The following is an 8,100-nucleotide window of genomic DNA, read 5'->3' as shown; positions in this document are numbered from 1 at the left end:
GTGCTGGTTTCAAGGAGGGCAGCAAAGAAGCCACTTCTCTCCAGGAAAAACATCAGGGACCGACTGATATTCTGCAAAAGGTACAGGGAGTGGACTGCTGAGGACTGGGGCAAAGTCATTTTCTCTGATGAATCCCCTTTTTGATTGTTTGGGACATCTGGAAAACAGCTTATTCGGAGAAGAAGAGGTGAGCGCTACCACCAGTCTTGTCTCATGCCAACTGTAAAGCATCCTGAAACCATTAATGTGTGGGGTTGCTTCTCAGCCAAGGGAATCGGCTCACTCACAGTCTTGCCTAAAAACACAGCCATGAATAAAGAATGGTACCAGAATGTCCTCCAAGAGCAACTTCTCCCAACCGTCCAAGAGCAGTTTGGCGCCCAACAATGCCTTTTCCAGCATGATGGAGCACCTTGCCATAAAGCAAAGGTGATAACTAAATGGCTCATGGAACAAAACATAGAGATTTTTGGTCCATGGCCTGGAAACTCCCCAGATCTTAATCCCATTGAGAACTTGTGGTCAATCATCAAGAGACGGGTGGACAAACAAAAACCAACAAATTCTGGCAAAATGCAAGCATTGATTATGCAAGAATGGACTGCTATCAGTCAGGATTTGGTCCAAAAGTTGACTGAGAGCATGTCAGGGAGAATTACAGAGGTCTTGAAGAAGAAGGGGCAACACTGCAAATATTGACTTGCTGCATTAACTCATTCTAACTGTCTATATAACCTATTGGTACTCATAATATGATTGCAATTATATTTCTGTATGTGATATAAACATCAGACAAACACTAATAAAAACCTGAGGCCAGCAGATCATGTGAAAATATAATTTTGGTGTCATTCTCAAAACTTTTGGCCATGACTGTATTTGAGCCATTCTTTGTTTATTTCACTCGTTCGTTGATGTCCATTCTTCCTCAGTTTGATTTACAATAACTCGTCGCACTGCTTCCGCTCCGCGAGTACAACAACCTAAGTTTGATGTTCTGCCAGGCATTATTTGGGTGAACTAAAGCAGATCGATTGCACTGAAAAAGAAGAAAGAAAGTTAAAAAAGGAAGAAACACAGACTAAAAAACAAAAAAATAAATAAAAACATGCTAACGAAATATTTCAATTCAAACGCAGAATAAATTATACTCACGAAATGAACGCTATGGTAAACAACACAGCTCAATTCCATTGCAATGTCAGACGAAATAATTAAATGAAATCAAAATAAATCTAAATCTAAATCTATGAAAATTCAATTGAACAATGAAATCGGAAACATTGAAATGGAATCATAAAATATTTAGTATAGCATGTGTTGCTTTTACGTCCAACAGCTGGTATATAAAAATATAGTAGCTCTATAAAAACATGCGTATATACAGTACAGACCAAAAGTTTGGACACACCTTCTCATTTAAAGATTTTTCTGTATTTTCATGACTAGGAAAATTGTACATTCACACTGAAGGCATCAAAACTATGAATTAACACATGTGGAATTATATACTTAACAAAAAAGTGTGAAACAACTGAAAATATGTCTTATAGTCTAGGTTCTTCAAAGTAGCCACTTTTGCTTTGATGACTGCTTTGCACACTCTTGGCATTCTCTTGATGAGCTTCAAGAGGTAGTCACCGGAAATGGTTTTCCAACAATCTTGAAGGAGTCCCCAGAGATGCTTAGCACTTGTTGGCCCTTTTGCCTTCACTCTGCGGTCCAGCTCACCCCAAACCATCTCAATTGGGTTCAGGTCTAGTGACTGTGGAGACCAGGTCATCTGGCTTAGCATCCCATCACTCTCCTTCTTGGTCAAATAGCCCTTACACAGCCTGGAGGTGTGTTTGGGGTCATTGTCCTGTTGAAAAATAAATGGTGGTCCAACTAAACGCAAACCGGATGGAATAGCATGCCGCTGCAAGATGCTGTGGTAGCCATGCTGGTTCAGTATGCCTTCAGTTTTGAATAAATCCCCAACAGTGTCACCAGAAAAGCACTCCCACACCATCACACCTCCTCCTACATGCTTCACGGGGGGAACCAGGCATGTAGAGTCCATCCGTTCACCTTTTCTGCGTCGCGCAAAGACACGGTGGTTGGAACCAAAGATCTCATATTTGGACTCATCAGACCAAAGCACAGATTTCCACTGGTCTAATGTCCATTACTTGTGATCTTTAGCCCAAACAAGTCTCTTCTGCTTGTTGCCTGTCCTTAGCAGTGGTTTCCTAGCAGCTATTTTACCATGAAGGCCTGCTGCACAAAGTCTCCTCTTAACAGTTGTTGAAGAGATGTGTCTGCTGCTAGAACTCTGTGTGGCATTGACTTGGTCTCTAATCTGAGCTGCTGTTAACCTGCAATTTCTGAGGCTGGTGACTCGGATAAACTTATCCTCAGAAGGAGAGGTGACTCTTGGTCTTCCTTTCCTGGGGCAGTCCTCATGTGAGCCAGTTTCTTTGTAGCACTTGATGGTTTTTGCAAGTGCACTTGGGGACACTTTCAAAGTTTTCCCAATTTTTCGGACTGACTGACCTTCATTTCTTAAAGTAATGATGACCACTCATTTTTCTTTACTTAGAATTAGTATTATGACAAGAAAAAAGCAGCTAACAGTCTATTCAGTAGGACTATCAGCTGTGTATCCACCTGACTTCTGCACAACACAAATGATGGTCCCAACCCCGTTTATAAGGCAAGAAATCCCACTTATTAAACCTGACAGGGCACATCTGTGAAGTGAAAACCATTTCCGGTGACTACCTCTTGAAGCTCATCAAGAGAATGCCAAGAGTGTGCAAAGCAGTCATCAAAGCAAAAGGTGGCTACTTTGAAGAACCTAGAATATAAGACATATTTTCAGTTGTTTCACACTTTTTTTGTTAGGTATATAATTCCACATGTGTTAATTCATAGTTTTGGTGCCTTCAGTGTGAATGTACAATTTTCAAAGTCATGAAAACACAGAAAAATCTTTAAATGAGAAGGTGTGTCCAAACTTTTGGTCTGTACTGTATATATATGTATATATTATATATTTCATATTTTTCGAACTATAAAAGACACACTTTTTTCCTCCAAAATTTTGCCAGATGCAGGAAAGCAGCCCCAGAACATAACAGAGCCTCCTCCATGTTTCACAGTAGGGACAGTGCTCTTTTCTTGATATGCTTCATTTTTCGGTCTGTGAACATAGAGCTGATGTGCCTTGCCAAAAACTTCCATTTTTGCCTCATCTGTCCATAGGACATTCTCCCAGAAGCTTTGTGGCTTGTCAACGTGTAGTTTGGCAAATTCCAGTCTGGCTTTTTTATGAATTTTTTTTTTACCAACAATGGTGTTCTCCTTGGTCATCTCCCACGAAGTCCACTTTGGATCAAACAACTACGGACGGTGTGCTCTGACACTGATGTTCCTTGAGCTTGAAGTTCACCTTTAATCTCTTTAGATGTTATCCTGGGCTCTTTAATTACCATTCGTATTATCCATCTCTGATATGTCATCAATTTTCCTCCTGCGGCCACGTGCAGGGAGGTTAGCTACAGTCCCATGGATCATAAAATTTCTGAATAATATGTGCAACTGTAGTCACAGGAACATCAATCTGCTTGTAGATGATCTTATAACCTTTACCTTTAACATGCTTGTCTATCATTTTCTTTCTAGTCTCCTGAGACAACTCTTTCCTTTGCTTCCTCTTGTCCATGTTGAGTGTGGTACACACCATGTCACCAAACAGCACAGTGAGTATCTGTAGACCTGTATACAGGCCCTCTGACTGATTACAAGATTGTAGACACCTGTGATGCTAATTAGTGGACACAACTTGATTTAACATGTCTCTTTTGTCATATTATTTTCAGGGGTACCATCATTTCTGTCCAGGCCGATTTCATGAGTTTAATTTTTTTTTAAATTCTGTGGAAGCAGGGTTGAAAAGCAATGTCTAACTTTCATAGATTTTTAATTTATTATTACTTTTGTCAGATTCAAGTTATTTCTGTGACCATTGTGGGTTTTTCTTTCATTCAACGAGGGGTACCAACAATTTTGACCACGTGTGTGTGTGTGTGTATATATATATCTCCACACACACACACACACACACACACATATAGTGTATGTATTTCTTCTTTTAGTGGATGTAAACAATTCCTAAACCTGCTCACACATTTGAAGTCTCTCTAAAAATGCTTTAAAGGGGTTGTCCATCCTTAGTACAAGTATGCTGCCAGAGTGTGGTCATGCACGTCTAGTCGGCACGTGACCGAATGTATGCAAATCACATAGTTGCAGTCATACACCCACCACCAGAGAATCCATGCAGTGCGCTCGCTGAGAGGATTCACAATTCTACAGTAACATAGGCTACAAGTCTGCATTCATTCTAAGGCCAGACAACCCCTTTAAATAACATCTTCAGAGAGAAAGAGGACAAGGACTCTAGTGCCACCTACTGGATGTATCAATGCCAAATGTCAATATTGAGCCTTTAACATTGTCACATGGATAAGAAGCCAAACTAGACACATGTTTCATGGTGTTTGATCCTCATCAGTGCAAAGCAAGAGAACTGGTGAGTAGATGGCAATAGAGTTCTTGTCCTTTTCCTCTATTTGCACATTTAAATTGCAAGAGAATCATTGCATGGCCTGGAAGTCTCCTTACGACAATGTGGCGCTCTCCACAAAGAGAAACCTTACCCCTTTAAAAGCTGTTTAAGATGAACATGTATTCCTAGTATCTGTTAGGGTTCAGCTATAATCAGTGACTCCAGCTGTGCTGCACTGTGTATTGGGTCTTTAGGTAGTAACCTAATGTCCTATGATGGGCATAGCTTGCTGCTCTATACCTAATCCAAGAAACTCAACGGGGACTTGTCGTCAGTAGGTTTTCACCTCAAACTGTAAAGTAGCTGTAAAGACTCAATACACAACTTTGTCGTAGAGAAGCGATTTCCCTTCACATTTTCTATACTAATGAGCTACAATTAGAGCGGGGCAGTCCATGCACAGTACGGTCCTGATGAAGAAGGCTGTCAGTATCTGGCATTAGCTGATTAGCTTGCAGACAGGGCTAGACATTGACAGTCTTCTTCACCAAGACGACCCATCGGGAGGGGAAAATGGGCAACTTAGACAAGAGTGACCTGTCAGTCAATGACACAGGCAGGTGGAGACAGAGGGGAGATGAAAGTGTAGTTTCAGCCCCGTTTCACTAGCGGCTCATTTGCAAAATACAGATGTGCAAAGAACTTCTAAAAAATAAGTGGTAAAAAAAGACAAATAGACCACTGTGTAATATAATTTATAATTATTATACAATTACTAAATAACAAAACTGATCACATGTGGTAATAAAAAATGTAAAAATAATGAATTTAAATACATTGACTAATATAGACTTGTCAGTGCGGTGGTTTATGTCCTGCTTTAATCTTCACAATAGTTTAGGAATGAATGTCCATGTCATTTTGCACTTATTTTATGTTCTTTAATTACATACGATAATACTGTGCAAAACAATTAGGCAGAAGTGGAAAAATATTGCAAAATAAGAATGCATTCAAAAATAGAAGTGTTAATTATGCAGTGTTAATTCATAAAAAAACTAAATGAATGAACAAAAGAAAAAGCGGAATCAAGTCAATATTTGGTGTGACCGCCCTTTGCTTTTAAAACAGCATCAATTCATCCAGGCACACTTGCAAAAAGTCTGGGATTTTCTAGGATTATAGTCAGGTGTATGAGTAACCAATTATACCAAACAGGTGATACCGCTCATCATGCAAGTTGAAATACAGTCATTGACTGAAACAGAAATAGCTGTGTAGTTAGCTTAAAGAAGGTGAGTTTGTGGAAGACCGTTTTAGATCACAGATCATATACTATGTCAATATTGAGCACAGCAGCAAGACACGAGGTAGTTATCCTGCATCAGAAGAGGTGACTGCAGACTTGTGAATCCAAACGATTCGCGCACTGTGAATGCCAGTGCCTGGTGGTCATGGGACCACAAGTATGCAATTTGCATACTCCCGGCTACATTTTGACTATACGCATCTGGCCTTGCTCTATACACTGGCCGCGGCCTCCCTCAATGCAAACTAGTTGGCATGTGACTGCATGTATGCAAGTCACAGTGACTGAAGACTTGTGTAACGGGTCTGGGAGGTGGAACCACTGAGCAACTATACAAAGGGACAGTCCTTGTAAGGAAGCGGGTGACACCCAGGGAAGGCGGGCAGGCAGTCACGGCTAGTGACGGAGACAGTCTCTGGGTAAGAGGGCAGGAGGTCACGGCAAGTGACGGGGACAGTCTCTTGACAGGCGGGTAGTCACGGCAAGTGACGGGGACAGTCTCTTGACAGGCGGGTGGTCACGGCAAGTGATGGCTAAGCCTCCAGGTAGGCTAACAGGCAGGTAGCAGGTGGACGCTCCCAGGTGAGCGGGCAAGAGTCTCTGGACGGGCAGGTGGTCACAGCATGTGATGGCAGAGCCTCCAGGTAGGCTAGCAAGCAGGTAGCAGGTGAGCGCTCCCAGGTGAGCGGGTAAGAGTCTCTGGACGGGCAGGTGGTCACAGCACGTGATGGCAGAGCCTCCAGGAAGGCTAGCGGGAAGGTAGCAGGTGAGCGCTCATAGGTGAGCGGGCAGACGGATCCATAGACAGACTGGCAGGGCTGGTAGGCCGACTGTCGGACCGCAGGAATGTCAGCAGATAGACACGTATCAGGCAAGTATCAAACAGGAAACTGGCAGGTAACTGGCAGGAATCTGGTAACGGGACCTGAGGGCTGAAGCAGAGTGATAGGCTATGCAACAACATTGCTCGGGCACCTCCATTATGGAGGAGGTGCCTTATATATGGAGAGGTCCTCCGGCCATTGGCCGGGGACTCCTTAGGACGGCGCGCGCGGCCCCTTTAAGAGAGGAGGAGCGCGCGCGCGCGCCCTAAGCGCGGTGGCCGGGAAGGAGCGCGCGCTGCCAGCAGAGCGGGAGGAAGACGCCGGGCACGGAGCGGAGAGGTGAGGGGAACAGCGTCCCTGCCTAGCAGGAGGCAGGGACGCCGACGCTACAACTTGTACCTAAGGTTGGACAACCATTTTAAAGGCCAACTTCACACAGACATTAAACGGCTGTATTTTAGAATCCATATTACAACTAAAAAATCAGCAGCAATGATTGCAATCATTTTCAGGAAGAAACTGAGTATTATCTGACAGAATTGCAGGGGTGCCAATACTTTTAGCCACCACTGTAATTGTTCAAATGCACCTTATGTCTAAGTGCAAATATAGTGATGAGTAAAGAGGAAGAACAAACACTGACAGAGCATTAATGTGTTGTAGCAGGACGAAGACCCTGGCTAGAACTGTCACTCAACATGGAGCACCCACCCCTCCCCCAAGCAACAAGAAAGCACAGAACTGCAGAGCTGTGAGCTGCTCTGGAGAAAACATGAGAGTACCCCTTTAAGGAATAAGATTTCCATTTGCTAACAGCAAACAGAGATCTTGTAAAACAGCAATAAATAAAAACAAATACAATTAGGGAGTTACAGTTTGTTTCATTAGAGTTTACAATGAATACGTTTTTTAGTGACAAAGGGGACCCTCCATTCATGTTATGGCCCATTAGAATAGTGTGAGACCCCTCTAGTCAGAAGTGGGATTTCAAGCAATGAAGATTCCAGTCAGTGCAAGAAATATGATAATGACTGACACCTAGCTCCCTGCAGTTAGGCAGCGGGGAGCCGGCTGTCAGTCAGCATGAAATTGGCAGTCACGCCCTGTCAACAGAGCAGAGCGGAAGCAGTAGAATTTCCTGCAGAAGCGGTCTGTGTCTGCAGAGATCGGCGCAACTACTTACCTGTTAGTTCTTAGGCCTGTACTAAAAAAATTTTTAAAAATAGTCCTGGATATCCCCTTTAATGAATTGGCACAACGTACACCAGCGAGCCCTTCATTAAAAACTTTAATGCACAAAGTCAGTCTTAATACATCAACTACAAAATCAACCTATTGTAGAAGATTTGGAGCTCTGTTTCAGAGCACCCCCTGCTGTAGGGATAGTCTTGTAGATTAAATTAATCTTGAAGCTA

Source organism: Phyllobates terribilis, unplaced genomic scaffold (assembly GCF_046119375.1).
Source record: "Phyllobates terribilis strain yellow unplaced genomic scaffold, ASM4611937v1 Scaffold_12__6_contigs__length_324123572, whole genome shotgun sequence".
NCBI classification, from domain to species: Eukaryota; Metazoa; Chordata; class Amphibia; order Anura; family Dendrobatidae; genus Phyllobates; species Phyllobates terribilis.
The sequence above is the reverse complement of the archived record's forward strand: the minus strand, read 5'-3'. Positions refer to the sequence as shown.